We start from the raw sequence: 17246 nt of genomic DNA on the forward strand, positions 1-17246 counted from the left end.
AGAGTAAGGAATTAGCAAGAACTACAATATTCATTGAAATTTTAACATATGAGAAATGTTTTTCACAACCCAACAGCACAAGAAAATAAATGACAAAACAAAATAAACTTTAAAATTTAAAAATTACAGTTTGGTTTTTTTTGCTGTTACCTATGCCCCTGGATGCCTTTTGATGTTTTGGACCCAGGAAGATGATTCACAAAGATAAAGACCCAAGGAAAATTCCAGGAACCTCCCCTCCCTAACCCCTTGGATTCTTGGATCTTGTTTGGAACTAGGCAGAAAGTCACAGGATAAAACACAGGGAATTAGTCTGTTCACCAAAAAGTATCCCACTGTCCTGGCTAATTCAGGATCCTGAAAGCAAAGAGAAGGGAGAGGCCAAGATCCTAGACTAGAGATGGGGACCAGAAGGTATTAGGACAAAAGATCCAGAGTTACTCAAGCTGCCTGCTACTGTGACTGAGAGTGGAAATTCTAATCTTCCCAGTTTCCCCATATTTCTAGTCCTTAATCCAGAGGTGAGGATGAAGGCTCCTCCTCCCACTTCATTTCCATGAGCCAAAGGTACCTGAAGTGAGAATCCTATCCAGTCACACCCAATGATCTAGAAGGGCAACAGCTGAATGAGAACATCTCCATATAAGAGCTTTCAATCTAATTTCCTTTTCACTTTATTATATATACAACAAACTATGTTTGCTAAGTTTCTGAATGCAATGGTAAGTAAACAGAGGGAAGAACCTATGGACAGGTTGGGGGCTCAGACAGATTTTAATGTTTGATATTTTGAACAATATCCCTCTGCATCTCCTAGATTAATTCAAACTGTTAAATTAATCTGTTAACTAATGACTGCATCAAAACTACTTTGGTTAGCTTGGAGACTTGGAATCCAGGTAGGGATGGCAGGGGGCAATTTAGGAGTTTTGCAGCTGAGAGTATTCTGGTGGCTCTCCAGCCAGGACTACTTTGTGCAGGGCCCCAGAAAAACTGGTGAAGCATTGCCTAATAGGCACTTCAGTTTCCACCATCAGACAGAGTTATTTTTTCTTTCTTGTAGGCTTGAGGAAAGCAACCCCAAAACCAAAAGGAGTCACACGAGGTCTAATGTTACATTAGGTAATTCAGGCCAGCATTGTTAAAAGAAATCTTTCCCTTATCTCTGGGATATTTAATTTCTCCCATTTTATATTTCTAATATTTATACATGCGGTACAAAAAAGGTTTAGTGCCGTTTTAGTCTGTTAAAGTTTATCCATCTGTTGGTTATGACATCATGTCGATTAAGCTGTTGTTAAGCTGATCACATTGTAATTATATGTTAAAGCTTAAAGCTGCACTAAGACTTCTGGGACACCTTGTATTTACAACATTATATATCAATTCACTTCTCAGTGACTAGACTCTTGTTTGTGAGAAACCTCTGACCCTGGAGAAAAGGAGGACACAGAAGGTTCCAGTTCCCATTCTTTATATTTCAAAGTACTGTGGGTCAAAGTAGAAGAAATGGAGGTGATGGTGGTGATGCTACTAATAATGTAATATAGTAATAACAGCTAGAGTTAAATGGTAACCTTGTGATTTCATTGGCTCTACCAAGGTATTTCAGCACCTTCTCTGAAACTTAACAGCCTCTGAGATCTGAAAACTGACTAGGGAACTAAAAGGTCCCAAAGCCTGTATCTTGGAGATAAGACTTGAGCCTAGGTCTTCCTGGCTCAAAAGTCAGCTCTCTATCCACCAAGCTTCTTGCTAATGATTAATATTTACACAGCACTTTCAGGTTTGTAAATCACTTCAAAAATATAACTTATTTGATCCTCACAACTCTATGAAATTGTATACTATTATTATCATTCCTATTTTGTAGATAAAGAAACTGAGGTTGCCACACTTGCCTAGCATCATACAGCTAGTCAGTATTTGAGGCTGGACAAAGGCCTTCCAAAATCCAAGTCCAGCTCTCTATTTACTCCCCCAGGTAGCCTCGGAGTATACTGGAAGACCTCGTTCAAGCCCTACCACTGACACACTAACTCTAGGACCATGGTCTAATGAATGTATTTCTCAGTGCCCCTAAGAGAAAGTTAGGCAGATGATTGTCTATGTACACATCTAAAGGGAATTTCCACACGTTGAAATTACCTACATTGATCTCAGAGACAGACAGACACACACACACACACACACACACACACACACACACACACACACACACACACACACACACACACACACACACACACACACACCCTTTCTAGAATGGAAGCTCTTTGAAGCCAAAGATCATTTCTTTTTTTTTTTTTTCAATCCTGAGTGACTTATCACAATCCCTGGCATAAGTAGCTATTTGCTAAATTGAATTGTAAATATTTTTACTTGTTTTGGAAATGGAAAAAAAAAGTCAAAGAACTAGTAGGCTGCTTGCTGCATACTGCCGAGAATTCTTTGCATGGCATAAAAGACATTAAGAGAAACATGTCAGACTAGTGTCTGCCAAGTAGCAAGAATGAAGAATAATACTGTGGTGTCTGGGAAAGCATACAAGAGAGAGTCAGGAGACCTGGATTCAAATCCTGACATCAACAGTTATTTACTATATGACACTGAGCAAAAACTCTCCAAGCCTGAGTTTCCTCATCTGTAAAAAAGAAATGATAATATTTGCACCCCTTACTTTACAAGGCTGTTACAAAGAAAATGCTTCATAAAGCTGAACACATATATTACAACGATATGATACTTTATTATGATAACAGATGACTAGCCAAGCACTGAAGTGGTAACAAAACAAAGTTAAAGAACTCAAAAACTGCTGCCAGTGCTCTGGGAGGTTCCTCTATGTCAGACTTACAGAGGAAAGACATAGAAAAGAATTGCACAAATAGATAGCAAGTAGGTTGCAATCTTTGCCAACTGAGCATGCACTAACATAGATGAGATCGTGGATCCAGCAGAATTTTTTTTTTTTAAATCTGATTTAAGTATTCCAATATAATTGTGTTTTGACATTACAAGTTTTACATGACTAGCACAGAAATATTACACGAGTATATCCTACATCAGATTGCCTTGCCATCTTGGAGAGGAGAAAGGAGGGAAAAAATCTGGAATTCAAAATCCTTCAAAAAATGAATGCTGAAAATTGTCTTTACATTAATTGGAAAAAATAAAATACTATAAAATTTTTTTGAGTTTTAATTGCTTGAAATCAATTAAGGAGCCAGTAGACAAATACATAGTATAAAAAAAAAACCTAAGAAATGTGTTCAAATGCCTCAATTTACATGCCAAGCACTTTACAGATGATATGAAGCCCATCGCCATGAGTACCAGTCACATAATTAATGTCACTGGTATTACATTACAAACGGCAAAATCAGAATTATCATTAATGTCAGGTTTCCTCTATCGAACAGAAGAGATGGAGACTGGCATAGAGACTAAGCCTGTGGTTTCACTAATAGAACAAACTTCCACATGAGAAAGTCCATCAGTGCAGTCTCCCCCTTCCCTGAAACTTACACCCTTTGAGAGATGCCTGGAATACTGGCATTAAGGAGCATACAGCTAGAGTCAGAGGTGGGACCTAAACCCTTCCTTGTCTTCCTGGTTGTGAGGCCAGCTCTCCTTCTACGTTACCACTCTGTCTCTCAACATAGAAGAGTGAAAAACTAAATTAGTGAAACACATTACGACCTTTGTGGGCGTGATACATATCTAAATGGATCTACCGTATCTTCAATTTGGATAGTCTCCAACAACACAAATTACAACTCATTCCCTATGCCTTTTGTCCATGACCTCACCTGAGTTACCACAGTTCACTAGACATGGTAAAGGCCTTCCTTGTGTTCTCTTGACAATTCAAAGGTCTGGGCGCTATTCACAATCTACAAGTCATCCCTCGTTCTTGCCACATAACCAGCCTTTCTTTTCTGCCTATCATATAACTCCTTGGTGACTTCTTTTTCTCCTCTTTTCATCTTTCACTCATCTTCCTTGTCAAAATCCCATATTACTTAAGCAGTCTACTCACACCCACAATAGGCTTGTCCAACGACTGTCCTCCACTCATTTTTATTTCTTTAGAGAAAGTTACATTTCGAGGGAGGAGCCAAAATGGCGGAGTAGAAAGATACACATATGCTAGCTCCAAACCCACAGCCCATAAAATACCTGTAAAGGAGAACTCCCAACAAATTCTGGAGCTGCAGAAGCCACAGAACAATGGAGTGGAGGAGATTTCTGTTCCAGAGAGACCTGAAACACCTACGCGAAAGGTCCATAGCACACTGGACCAGAGCAGAGCCCAGCCCTGCCTTGGCAGCATGGCACCGAGTGGAGCAGATCCAAGCAGGCTTCAGGGACAGAATCTCCAGCAGCAGCACAGGTCCCTCCACCCACAGGTGCCAAAGGTCAGTGAGAGGGTCTTTTCAGCTTGCTGAGAGGGGAGTGAGGTGTCTCCATAACTCAGGCCCCCTCAGGAGGCAGCAGCTGAGGCTGCAGCAGACAAAGGCTCCCAAAGCAGGCAGGAGCTCAGATCCATTGTTGAAGGTCTCCACATAAACCCCCTGAGGGAACTGAGCCCCATGTGGCGGCCCAGCCCCCACCTGAGCACCTAAACTTAATCTCACACTGAATAGCAGCCCTGCCCTGCCCAAAGCCCTGAGGCTGGGAAGCAGCTTTGAATCTCAGACCCCAAGCACTACCTAGGCAGATCTGGAGGTGAGAGAGAAATATATTCGGAGGAGAAAAGGAGAAATGGAATGGGGCAAATTATCTCTCATAAAAGAGGCAAGCAAAAGACTTTTTAGTGGAGGGAAAAAGAGGGGAGGTGAGAGAAAATCATGAAGTTTACTCTCATCACATTCAACTAAAGGAAGGAATAAAATGCACACTCATTTTGGTATGAAAGCCTCTCTTACAATACAGGAAAGTGGGGAGAAGGGGATAAGCAGGGTGGGGGGGATGATGGAAGGGAGGGCAAATGGGAGGAGGGAGCAATTTGAAGTCAACACTCTTGGGGAGGGACAGGATCAAAAGAGAGAACAGAAGCAATGGGGGGCAGGATAGGATGGAGGAAAATATAGTCAGTCTTATACAACACAACTATTATGGAAGTCATTTGCAAAACTACAGAGATATGGACTATATTCAATTGCTTGCTTCCCAAAAGGAATGGATGGGGAGGGAGGGATGAAGAGAAGTTGGAACTCAAAGTCTTAGGAACAACTGTCAAATATTGTTCTTGCTACTAGGAAGTAAGAAATACAGGTAAAGGGGTACAGAAAGTTATCTGGCCCTACAGGACAAAAGAGAAGATGGGGACAAGGGAAGGGAGGGATGATAGAAGAGAGGGCAGATTGGCGATAGGGGCAATTAGAATGCTCGGTGGACAAATGGGGAGAAAATTTGGAACCCAAAATTTTGTGAAAATGAATGTTAAAAGTTAAATAAATAAATTGGAAAAAAAAAGTTACATTTCATGACTCACTGACACAAAGCAACACAAATATAATGTTAATACTCAAAAGGTCTTTGCTTTTCTTGGAAGCTTGGAGTCAGTGAAGGAACTTTGTAATTTCCTGAAAGCTATCTAGGTTGCTCTTTTCTCCTATTCAACTCAATTCATTGTCCATCTTTACTATCTATCCCAGATACACCAACTAAGGGACAAACTTTACAAGTTGTCTATGCAAATATATGTCAAAATCCAAGCTAGAGACAGTCTTCACCTATTGTGGACTTCCCTGTGTGGACAGACATATCAAACTCTTTTGATTACAGATCTCTTCCAGAAGGTTCTGCAGTGTGTTGATGCTTAATACAATTGGGATGTCACCCACAAATATTTGGAAGGCCCTCACCATTACACTGAAAGTCTGTCTTTGACTTTAACTTTGAGCTGAATCATCTCCATGAGAGTGAAGAGGGCTTTTCAAAACCATACCTGTTCTCTTATTCCAGGGCAGCTAGATGATGCAGTGGATAGAGCACTGGGCTTAGGATCAGGGAGACTCATCTTCATGAGTTCAAATCTGGCCTCAGACACTTACCAGCTGTGTAACCTTGGACAAATCATTTGACCCTACTTGCCTCAGTTTCCTCATCTGTAAAATGAGCTGAAGGAAATGGCAAACCATTCCAACAACCCAAAATGGGGTCACAGAGTCAGATAGTACTTTATCTGACATTTATTATTAGGTAGTCATTGACCAAAGTTATTTCTGTTATGTTTTTCAAGGACTGATACTGAAGCATGAAAGGAAGACAATTTGTTGGAAAAGAGAATTATAAGGCAATATTTTGTTCTATCCAATTCATTTTTTTAATAATGAACAATAAACAAAATAGGAACATTGCCGAAATCTTTATGCAAGTCATTGATAAAATATTAAACAACACAAGGGTAAGCACAGATCCCTGATATATTCCACTTTACACCTCTTGCTTGGTGTCATAGTAGATAGAGGGCTGAACATAAAATCAAAAAGACATGAGTTCAAATCTAGTCTCAGATACTCACTAGCTGGGTGACCCCCAGGCCAATCACTTAACCCTGTTTGCTTCAGTTTCCTCAACAGTAAATGAGGACAACAACAGTACCTATCTCCCAGGGTTGTGGTGAGGATCAAATGAGATAATGTTTGTAAAGTGATTAACACAGTATCTGGCAGAGTAGATGCTATATAAATGCTTATTCTCTTCCCACCCCACACCTCCTGCCATACTGACACAGAACTTGGCCATCCAGCTACTTCTGAATTTGGTTCCCATTTTATTAACATCCAAGCCATTTCTGTCTTTTCCACAAGAACAGTATATGCTGTAAAAAGCTTTGCTAAAATATCAGTAAACTGTATAAACGGCATTCCCCTCATTTACTAGTTTAGTAACGTGATCAAAAAAGGAAATCAGTTCAGTCTGACATGACCTCTTTTTGATAAAATCATGCTTTCTTTTCTAGATGTTCACTAACCATTCCTTAATGATCAATTCTAGATTCTTCCCAGGAATCAAAGTCAAGCTCACTTGCCAACAGTTGCCAGATTCTGCTCTATCCCTTTTTGAAGGGAATGTGTGCTTCCCAAAATTTGCGGCTCTTCTCGACTATCATTCCATTAGCTCAGCAACACTTCTGTCACTTCCTTCTGATGTGATTCACCTGGGCCAGGTGACTTGGCTTCCTCAAGGACAGCGAGGTGCCCTCCTGACTGTCTCCTTCCTGATCTTAGGCATCAGCTCCCTAGGGGCTGGTCACTTTTGTTCCATCCTGTGCAGCGTAAGGGTCATTCTCCTTGGCAGAGAAGAGAAACAAGAGGAACTCAGCAGCTCTACCTTCTCTCCCTGTACAGAGCAAAGCGGACACTCTTTGGCCCAAGAGAGCTTTGAAGAAATGTTTGTTGTCCTCGGCAATCTTTGACAGCTTTAGACCATTCTGAACTTTAGTATTTCTGATACTACTTTTACAAGGCCATGCCACATTTTTATTTTCATTCTCTATTACTTGTCCTTTTGTACAATATGTTTATAAATATAAATTAGCTGATAAGTTCCTGAACATCCACCTAAGTTGCTTCAGACAAATGCCATTTTCCGCCTCACTGGAATGGTCCCCTTTGGTGTCTTCAGGATTTCCTTAGAACTTCAGCATCTTCCATCCCTCCTGGGCTCCCTCTTCCTATGAAGAATTTTAATCCATGGGATCCCACCTATTTTTCCTGTTTTGAAATATGCTCTTCAGAAATCTAGAGTGCATGCCAGATGTCCAGATTTCCTTTCAGTTTCTATCACAAACTCTAGAACAGAGTAGCAGTCACTTCCCCCAAATTTCCCATTATTTCTACCACATCCATCAGATGAAACTTCCCTCACAGTAAGAATTAGACCCAGAAGACAATTTCCCCAATTGGTTCCTGTACCTTTTGAAGGATGGAATTATCACTAAAACAAATTATAAGCTTAGATGTTCTTGGCAAAGAGAGACCTTCAGTATATGTCTGGATAAATGAAGTAATTCTAAAAATTTCTTCTTAATCTTAATTTAAAATGACCTTGAAGAAGTTAGTTTCATAGAGCAGAACCATAGAATGTTAGGGCTGGAAGAGATCATAGAGATCATCAATCTAACCCTCTTATTTTACTGAGTAACTTGCCCAAAGTTACATAACACCTTAGTGTAACACCAACTTCACAGGGTTTTGAGGATCAAAGGAAAATGTATGTTGATGGTGCTGTAAACCTTCAATCCCTTACGAATGTTCGCTGCTGTTATAATTACTGGCCGAACTAGAACCCTGATTTCTGCTTCTCTCCACTGCGTTCTTTCCACTTCACTTTATTGCCTCTTAACTTTAACTCACTCAAATTATTGTTCTGAGTGTGACAATGGCCTCCTAAAGCAGATGCTAACAAATATGTGTAATCCATTTTCTGCCAAGATAAGATACTATCATAAAAACATGAACTTTAATAGAAATTACAGTTAAGCCCTCAATAGTTAATTCAGAAGTTAATTCAAGTTAGGAAAATGTATTTTAAGAAATTAGTATTTAAATTCTGATAAATCTTGAACTTTAGCTGCACAACTGGTTTTACTTTATGTTCAGTCACAGACTTTTGCATTATCACATCAACTTTAAAACCCAAAAAGTAAGATATTTTTCCAATCTTGGAAAATATTTTATCTTATTTAAAATGCTTAGAATAAATGTAAAGATATTTGGTTTTCTTCCTTGGGACATGTTAATCCTTCATGGGTAATTTTGGACCATCCAAAAAGATAAAATTAGATATGCAATTATATACCAATATATTGTATGTAGGCAACAAGGTAGTGCTAGGCCTGGAAGCAGGAATGAGTCCAAATCCTACCTCAGATACTTCTGGCTATCCTAGCCTGGGCAAATCACTTAACCTCCTACTAGGATATAGTAAGAACTTTAAAAATGCTGTTGCCAGACTAAGTGCTGGACTTGAAGTAAAGGAAATAAGTTCAAATCTTGCCTTGAGTGCTAGTCATATGACTCAGCTCAAGACACTGGATCTCTCTTAGTTTTCCCCATCTGTAAAGTGGGGATAATAAAACAACTTGCCTCTACTGTAGGTGCTATTAATAAGATCATCTATTAAAAGCATTTTGTAAACCTTAAAGGTATTATATAAATGCTATTATTATACCATGGTTTAAGTCTGAAGCTAAAGAAAGTACATTTGTATAAAAGTATATAAAAGAATTCTACTTACAAATTTTGAAATATAATTCATATTAAGAATAGGTCCATTTTCAAGAGCTTAAAAAGTATTAAGAACTATAAAATTCAAATAGTATAATATGGAAAGTCTTCATGTGTTACTACCATTTTCCCTTTTCTTTAAAATACTATTTCATTTAACTGAAATCGTCAGCTCTAATTCTATTTTGTAGTCACAGAGCATGACTATAAAAATGTTTGTCTCTTCAAATCAGTAAAAAAATAAAGCATCAATGAGACTGAGACACACACATACACTCAATTCAAGTCTCAATTTAAAAAGCACTGCACCATCTAGTGGAAATAGTGTGACCAAAAAGGGTAAAATTCTCCCAGCTGTGAAAAGATCCCTATGGGGATTAAAAATATATACATAGCATACACATAAATACTCATGTCTTCCCACTTTTCAATATTGCAGGGGACTGATTTATTTTTGCAATTAGCCAAGGTTAGAGGGTCCCTTTCTGAAATTTTCCCCTTGGTGCTCATAATTTGCCAATAAATTACAATACATTGAAAGTGAAAAGCAAGACCATAAGCAAAAAAAGAAAGCCAGAGCTGTTCAGCCAGAGTTTGAGAAACATTGAAATTATATCCTTTACAAACTAGCTAAATAATTCTGTCAAGACATACATGTGTTATGTACAGGAGGTACGTTTGCCAAGAAAACAAGGGATCACTTCATGGTTAGGATGTATCAATTCAGCAATTCATAAAATAGATTGGGTTACTAAAGAGTAGTAAATTAAATTAACCTAATAGTCTCAAGAGTTTCTATAGTCTGATGTTACTTTAAGAATCCATTTACATCTGCCTATCAGAATAGGCGCTTGCATAAACCAAGATTAAATTCACTTACTTTTTTAAAGATAGAAATGCATAGTCAATCTAAGGAAAAAACATTTGGGGTTATTTTCCCCCCATCATCCTAAATTTTTACAGGCATTTTCAAAAGCAAGGTTGCATGTTGTCTTCCCCCAGTGGCCTGTGAGCTCCATGAGAGCAGGGACTCCTCAGAACTCAGCACAGTGCCTAGCACACAGCTGAAAATACTTGCTGAGTAAATCAAAGCCATGCTACAGAACATTTTCATTCCTACTTACAAAATACACATTAAACACCACCAAACATGTCAAATTTAAAGCTAGGTTTTTCATTTGGAGCAATTAGCCTATTATTTAATGCAACATTAACCTTTATTCTAAAGCAAAGCCACATTCCTGTGAACCTGCTCAAAAACCTGTTCACTGTAAAACCCCTTTTCTTTGCTAGACGGCATAAATCCGTGACCTCCACACCACGGAGTGCTACAACTGCCTCTACCTGATATCTACCATAAATGAGTACTTATTTCAGTCAGTCAAAGAGCATTTCTGAAGCATCTACTATGTGCCAGGGACTCTTCTAAAGGCTCATAATAAGCATGAGGAGGAGTTGGGAACAGTTATGGAAACCTAGCCTGTCACTGTTCAGACTTTTTAAAGTCATATTCAACTCTTCCTGAACCTTTTTTTTGGGGGGGGGCAGGGGGGCATTTCTTGGCAAAGATATTCGAGTGATTTGCCATTTCCTTCTCCAGTTCATTTACAGATGAGGAAACTTGAGGCAAACAAGGTTAAGTGAGTTGACCAGGGTCACACAGTAAATATCTTAGGTTGGATTTAAACTCAGGAAGATGAGGCTTCCAGACTGCAGGTCTGGCACTCTACCCACTTTGCCACCCAGCTGCCCAAAACCTAACCAAATTCATGGACTAAATCCATTCCAGGACCCAAATAGGAAATCAAGTTAGTCAAAGTAAAATCATTCATGGTTTTCAGTTTTTCTACCTACAAAATGAGTATAATATGTAACGACTGTCCTTGTTCAGTCATGTTCAACTTTTCCTGACCCCATTTAGGATTTTCTTGGCAAAGATACTGGAGTGGTTTGCAATTTTCTTCTTCAGTTCATTTTACAAATGAGGAAACTGAGGCAAACAGAAAGTTAAGGGGCTTGTCCTGGATCAAGCTAGCAAGTATCTGAGACCAGACAGGAACCCAGGTCTTCCTGAGTCTGATCCCAGAGCTTCATCTACAGGACCACCAGCTGCCCCATGTCATGACAGTAACTGACATTTACAGAGTTTTTGAGAATTGAGAAGCATTTTACACGTATTGTTTTCATGTGAACTTCACGAGAACCCTGGGGCAGAAATACAAGTATTAACATCCCCATTTTACAGATGAGGAAACTGAGGCAGGAGGTGTCTTCGGTGGGATTTGAACCCAGGTCTTCACCCAGATGATTACTACTAAAACAAGGAATAAATTCAGCACAGCATTAACCGCTCCATGAAAGTTACTAAATGCTTTAGCAATCAGGAAAATATTCTCAGCCCCGGCAGCATCTGAATACCCTTTCCTGCTCGGAGCTTAATCCCTCCACGCGTGAGTGCGCGGGCAGAGGCGGTGACCTTACAGACACCTCTAACCGTCACCCCCGGGCACAGCCACCCTGCCCGGGCACCTGGGCTCCAGCACAAGGAACCCCAAGCCCCCATCCGGAGGCTGCGTGGAAGAAGTCACCCCCTCCCGAAAAACGGCTCGGAGTCCGGCCGGCGAGGCCTGCGGACCCTTCCTAGGGCACGAAATAAAATGCCTAGGATGGCCAAGGAAGCCACTTATACAGAAGGTTGGAGTATTTTAAATTTTAAAAACAGTTTAGAATTTTTTCAATAACTTTAATTATTTTAAAAATGACTGAAATGATTTTCTCTAAAAAACAGTTTACACAAGTTCACAGACTCCGGACTGAGAAGCGGGGTGGGACCCCCTGCTGTGCGCGGCCCCCCTCCTTCTCCCCGAGGGTTTCCTCTTTCCCAGACACTTTGGGGCTGGCCGCGGGGTCCCCCCCCCCCCCCCGCTGTTCCCGCGCCTCCCTCAAGCGCCCCACCTCGGCCTGGCCGCGGGGTCCCCGGGTCAGCGGGGGGCGGCAGGGGGAAGAAAAGCGAACAAAAGAAAACAGGACAGAAAACAAGTTGCACTTGGGGGAGTCGAGGGCAGCCCCTGCCCAGCTCCGCCCCGCCGCCCCTCCCTCCTCGCGCCGTCAGGCTCCGGGAACGAGCACTTATTAGGCGCCGGCTGTGTATGCGGCCAGGCGCAGGGGCTACAAAGGAAGTGAAGGTCGCCGCCGGCCGCCGCGGGGGTCCGGCTCGTGCCCCGTTTCGGCCCCGCCTCCCGCTCCCCCGGGCCCCGCCTCCCGCCAGGTGCCGCTGCCGGAACCGGAGTCCGAGCCCGGGCCGAGGACAGCCGCGGAGGCGGCCAGTGTGCGGGACCTCCTTTACCTGCGGGGGCGACGGCGGCGGAGGCCTCGGGAGGCGCCGCCCGCTCCTCCGACCCCTGCTCCTCCGGGCTCGGGCGCGGGCGTGAGAGCGAGGCGCCGACGGCTGCTGCCGAGGAGCCGGGGGCCGCGGGCTCGCTGGCTCACTGGCTCACATCGCCGAGCGCACACTCGCTCACTCGCACTCGCAGACACACACACGCGCTCGCGCGCGAGTCCACGGGGAGTCCGGCCCCCACCTCCGCTCCCCGGAGTCACCGCCTGCGCCCCCTCCCCCTGGGGGCGGGGTCATGGCGGGGAGGAGCCGCCGCGCCCCGCCCCGGCAGCTCGCCGGCGTGGGAAGGGCTTTCCCATTGGCCCAGGCGGAGCGACGAGCTCCGTGCTTCGCGTTCGTTGGCCAGCGGGAGGAAGCTGATCGCTACCCTAATTGGTCCTGCTCGCGCCGGTGGTTTCCGCCCACCGCCCGTCAATCAAGCATCACCCCGCCCCCTCTCCGCTCAACTCCTCTCCCTACCCTGGCACTGAGCCGCGCACACACCCCCTGCCTCCAGTCTGGGTTGGTCGCAGGTGGCGGCTCTGGCGTCCAAGAGAAACCGGCTTGGGGAAGATTCTCTATTACCTGGAGACTACTGATGCGAACTCATTATGCCTTGGCTCATTTTACACCTGCTCACCTCCATGCGAGCCTTGGTGACCCTGGAAAATAACCTCCGTGCCAACCAAAATCCCGTGAGTCGGGAGGAGAGGCAAAGTGCTGGCTAAGTGGACGGATGCGCGTGAGGCGCAGGGATAAATGCAGACCTCGTGGGGGGAGGAGAAGAATGAAGGATCCTTACGGGGAGAAAAGCGTACAGCCTAAGTGTTCTCCGAGTCCAGTGTACGAGTGTGCCGGGAGACCGGCTGCACTGGTCTTACACAGCTGTAGAAGTGCCAGTGAGCTGCCCTACCCTCTCCAGGTGGGCGGCTTTTTCCTAAGTCCTCAAGTGTAGACAGCGCAGTAAAATAAACCAAACTGTGAGGCCGCTCCCTGATAAGAAGTACCGATGATTCAGGGTCCAAGACAAAGCTAGGAGAGGGGAGGGACTGAGAACAGTGCAGGAAAACGTGTGTGTCTGTTTTCTGTACTGCTCTCAGGGCTCACCTCCTTTGTGTATGTAAGTGTATACATTGTATCTACATTGTATCTACATGCACATATTATACATACATACACACGTATACGTGTACGTACATATATACACGTGTGTATATATATATTTATACATATATAAGAAAAGAGCTCAGAGAGCTCAAATGCCCTTTATTGTACAAATAGGGAAAGTGAGGCCCGGGGGTCCCTGATTTTCACTCAAACATTATCAACTCTTAGCAGAGTAACAATGACTGAATTTGATGGGATTTAGGAAAGGGGAGGGAAAGATGGTAAGCTGGAGCCCCCTTTGACGCCTCTTCCTCTTTGTGTGATTTTTCTTAAACAAATAGCAATCATGAGAGATGGACTTTTGGGGGAGGGGCTACCCCAGGAATTCCTGTGTTCTTTGGAAGCCAGCTGCTCTGCAAAAGGTGTCCCTTACCCCTACCATAACACTTTTCTAAGGAGATGGTAACTGCCCATAATAACCTGAAAGTAGAGGAGGCCAAACCCTGGCCTGGCGTTCCAGAAGACAAACTTTGACTGATATCCTCAGACTGAGCAGAGCAGAGGTAGAAGTTGAGTGTCTATTGATAAATTCCACTAAGTGTCTCATGATTGAATGGTTTAAGTCATCAGTCTCCTAAGGAGAGTGTAATAGGATCTATGGTTACTGTTTGGTAATCTTTGTAGGGGGCACTTATGAGTCTTTTGTGTTTTAAGAATTTCTTTCATATGAAAGAAATAAATAGCTATTGCAGGGGTGGGGAACATCCGGCTTCAAGGCTACATGTGGTCCTCTAGATCTACAAGTGAGGCCCTGTGAAGTTTGGATTCAGTCAAATGGCCTCACTTGAGGATCTAGAGGGCCACATGTAGCCACAAGGTAGAAGGTTACCCAGCCCTGAACTATCCAAAACTATCTAGTGATCTAAATCATATACTGAGCACCTTTTTACTACCAGGAGCCAAACCTGAGGTTTAAGTGATTTTTACTGGGTTAGATCTCTAGTGTGGGAATGTAAAAAAACAGAAGAATGAGTAGAAAAAAAACTGACTCTTCTCCTTGGAGGAGAGGCTCTCCAAGAGCAGAGTCCAGTCCACACAGAAGTCCAGAATGAGGAGTCATGTAGTGGGAGAGAAAGAGCACTCCTGCCCCACTGCAGTCTCGCAGGTCTGTGGGTACGATGTTGTTTCTCAAGAATAAGACACTTGAGTGGAAAGGCATAAAGTTCATTAAAATGTCAGGAGTCCTAAGAAATGACTGCCCTAAATGGTCTCATAAATTTAAAATATCTAAAAGTGGTTCTGGCAAGCAAATTGCAATTAAGATCTGGCCAGTTTTGCTTAAGTTGAAACAGAGAGATATAGAAAACAATGTAGGGAGATGAGAAAGTAACTTACTGAGATGCCTGAAATTCTCCCATTAGCATTTAGTTCCTTTAGGCTGATTCCCTCTCAGAGTTTGCTCTTTTGGTGTGAAAATCTTTCTGGTGGGGGTAACATATTAAGTCCCTAATGCCTTTACAAAAAATGAATTTATTGGATGTTTCCTCTCTAGGAAACTTTGGGAGCCCTTGATGCCTAAGGAAGACTGGAGCATGGAAAATCAGCATACTATTTCCTCTCCTCTAGCAACAGCCCCAAATTCTCAAGCAAGTCAGATAAAAGTCTGAACACTTATCTCATTCATTCCCTTTACATGAAGATCAAGAAGCAGTTCATACAACCAGCAGTGGGTGATCATTAAATGTTAATTGATGATGGTGATGAGGCTGATGATGAGCATGCTTCCAATAGTTGAAAATGGGCTGTATTATACCAGTTTGACCAAGGTTACTAAACGGTTGAAGGAAACTCATGCACTCAGACTCTGAGTCCTGAATTAGTTTGTCTAAGATCATAGACTGTAGCGTTATTAGGTTCTGTGAACTTTCACAATTTTTATTTATAAAACATTAAGTACCTACATATGCATGGCTATGTTTTGGATGGCTATTTTCTGGCTTCCATTACACTACAATTACAATTATGATGGAAAATAACCAGAAGGTAACTGAGAGCAGCCATTATTACTAAGCCATCCAGTTGAATGAACATGTTTTTGAACATGTGAATTACTCATTTTCTTCAGGTTTCAGAACTTTAAATACACACACACACACACAGACACACACACACACACACACGCATACACAGACACACACCCCTACCCAGCCTTCCTAGATTTCTCTTTTTTTTTTTTTTTTTTTTGGAGAGGGGACAGCAAGGCAATTGAGGTTAAGTGACTTGCCCAAGGGTCACACAGCTAGTAAGTGTGTCAAGTGTCTGAGGCTAGACATGAATTCAAATCCTCCTGACTTCAGGGCTGGTGCTCTACCCACTGCGCTACCTAGCTGCCCCTCTCTTTCATTTTTTTAAAACATGAAAAAGAAAATACTTGCAGCAACTATGAATTAAATTCAACAAAAATCTATTAAATGCCTCCTATGTATGAATCCAGTTTTCAGTGTGGGGAGATCCCACTTCTGAGTCAAGAGAACCTAGCTTCAGATCCCACCTATGATTCCTGAAGACTACATCACCCTGGCCAGTCACTTAAGCTATTAGTGCCCCAGGCAATTCTTCAAGCCTAGCTGTTACAGAGAAGGTGCCAGGCCATGTTGGTTTTTTAGAAAGGGGGATTTTTGTCCCTGAGAGTTCCCTATACAGTTGATACATGTCCAGTTAAAAAAAAATACATAAATCACAGCCCTAGATGAAGCATAGTACAATGGAAAGTCTATTGGGTTGTGTCAGAAGATGAGTTTAAATCCTGACTCTGCTAATTACTTGGTTATGGGAAATCATTTAACTTCTGTGGACCTCAGTTTCCTCATATTAAATGTAGGGATTGGACTGTATAAATTTTAATGTCCTTTTAGCTGTAAATCATATGAAAAGCACTGGGAATACAAAAATGAAATAAGACGCAAAGATAAAGATGAACTATCTCTGTCCCCAAAGAGATGATAAGAGTCTTGGAATGTCAGAATTGAAAGGGATCTGCAAGGTTATCTATCTTGACCCTTACCCAGTGTTCCAACCAAGTTATCATCCAGCCCCCTTGTGAATCCCTTCCATGTCAGGAAATTCACTATGTAGACGGTTCTTTATTTAGCAGTGATCAGTGTACTAACCTGATCTTTTCTTAAAAAAAAAAAAGGAGTGGTCATACTAAAAACTCACGGTTAATCTCCCAATCTGGCCTAACCTGCCTAAACCTGTTAAGTGATGCCTTTGGGCACATGGCCAATGCCCAGACTTCCCAGCTCTTGAAATACTCTTAAGCAATCTGACTAAATGGAAATTTCTCTGCCTGTTGGGAGGAGGTGATTTGGCTTTAAAAGTAGATCATGCTCATGGAAACTAGCCCCAGATCCTCCTGTGCTCATGGGAGAGCTGTTGCTATCCTTTTAGCTTGCTTCCGAGGTCCTTTGCAGCTGTCACTCAGCTCAAGCAACAAAGAGAAATCTGCCGTCCGCTGCCCT

General features: G+C 42.5%; 1 protein-coding gene and 1 long non-coding RNA gene across 3 annotated transcripts in view; one reads left to right on the forward strand and one right to left on the reverse strand.

Annotated features, from left to right (window-relative positions):
• Positions 1-17246, reverse strand: part of MPP7 (MAGUK p55 scaffold protein 7) — a 287051-nt gene that overhangs the window by 250248 nt on the left and 19557 nt on the right. Inside the window, exon 1 of one of the 2 annotated variants that reach the window (XM_072651826.1) lies at positions 12589-12705. The exons of the other annotated variant lie outside the window; for it this stretch is intronic. The gene's annotated coding sequence lies outside the window, so the exon portion shown is untranslated. Of the gene's footprint in view, positions 1-12588; positions 12706-17246 lie in introns of those variants that run through there. 2 annotated transcript variants of the gene reach the window in all.
• On the forward strand, positions 12976-15577 carry LOC140532849 (uncharacterized). Its single transcript, XR_011976697.1, has 2 exons — positions 12976-13313; positions 15278-15577. It is a non-coding gene; the product is annotated as an uncharacterized lncRNA (long non-coding RNA).

The sequence above is a fragment of the Notamacropus eugenii genome, chromosome 3 (genome assembly GCF_028372415.1).
Source record: "Notamacropus eugenii isolate mMacEug1 chromosome 3, mMacEug1.pri_v2, whole genome shotgun sequence".
NCBI lineage: Eukaryota > Metazoa > Chordata > Mammalia > Diprotodontia > Macropodidae > Notamacropus > Notamacropus eugenii.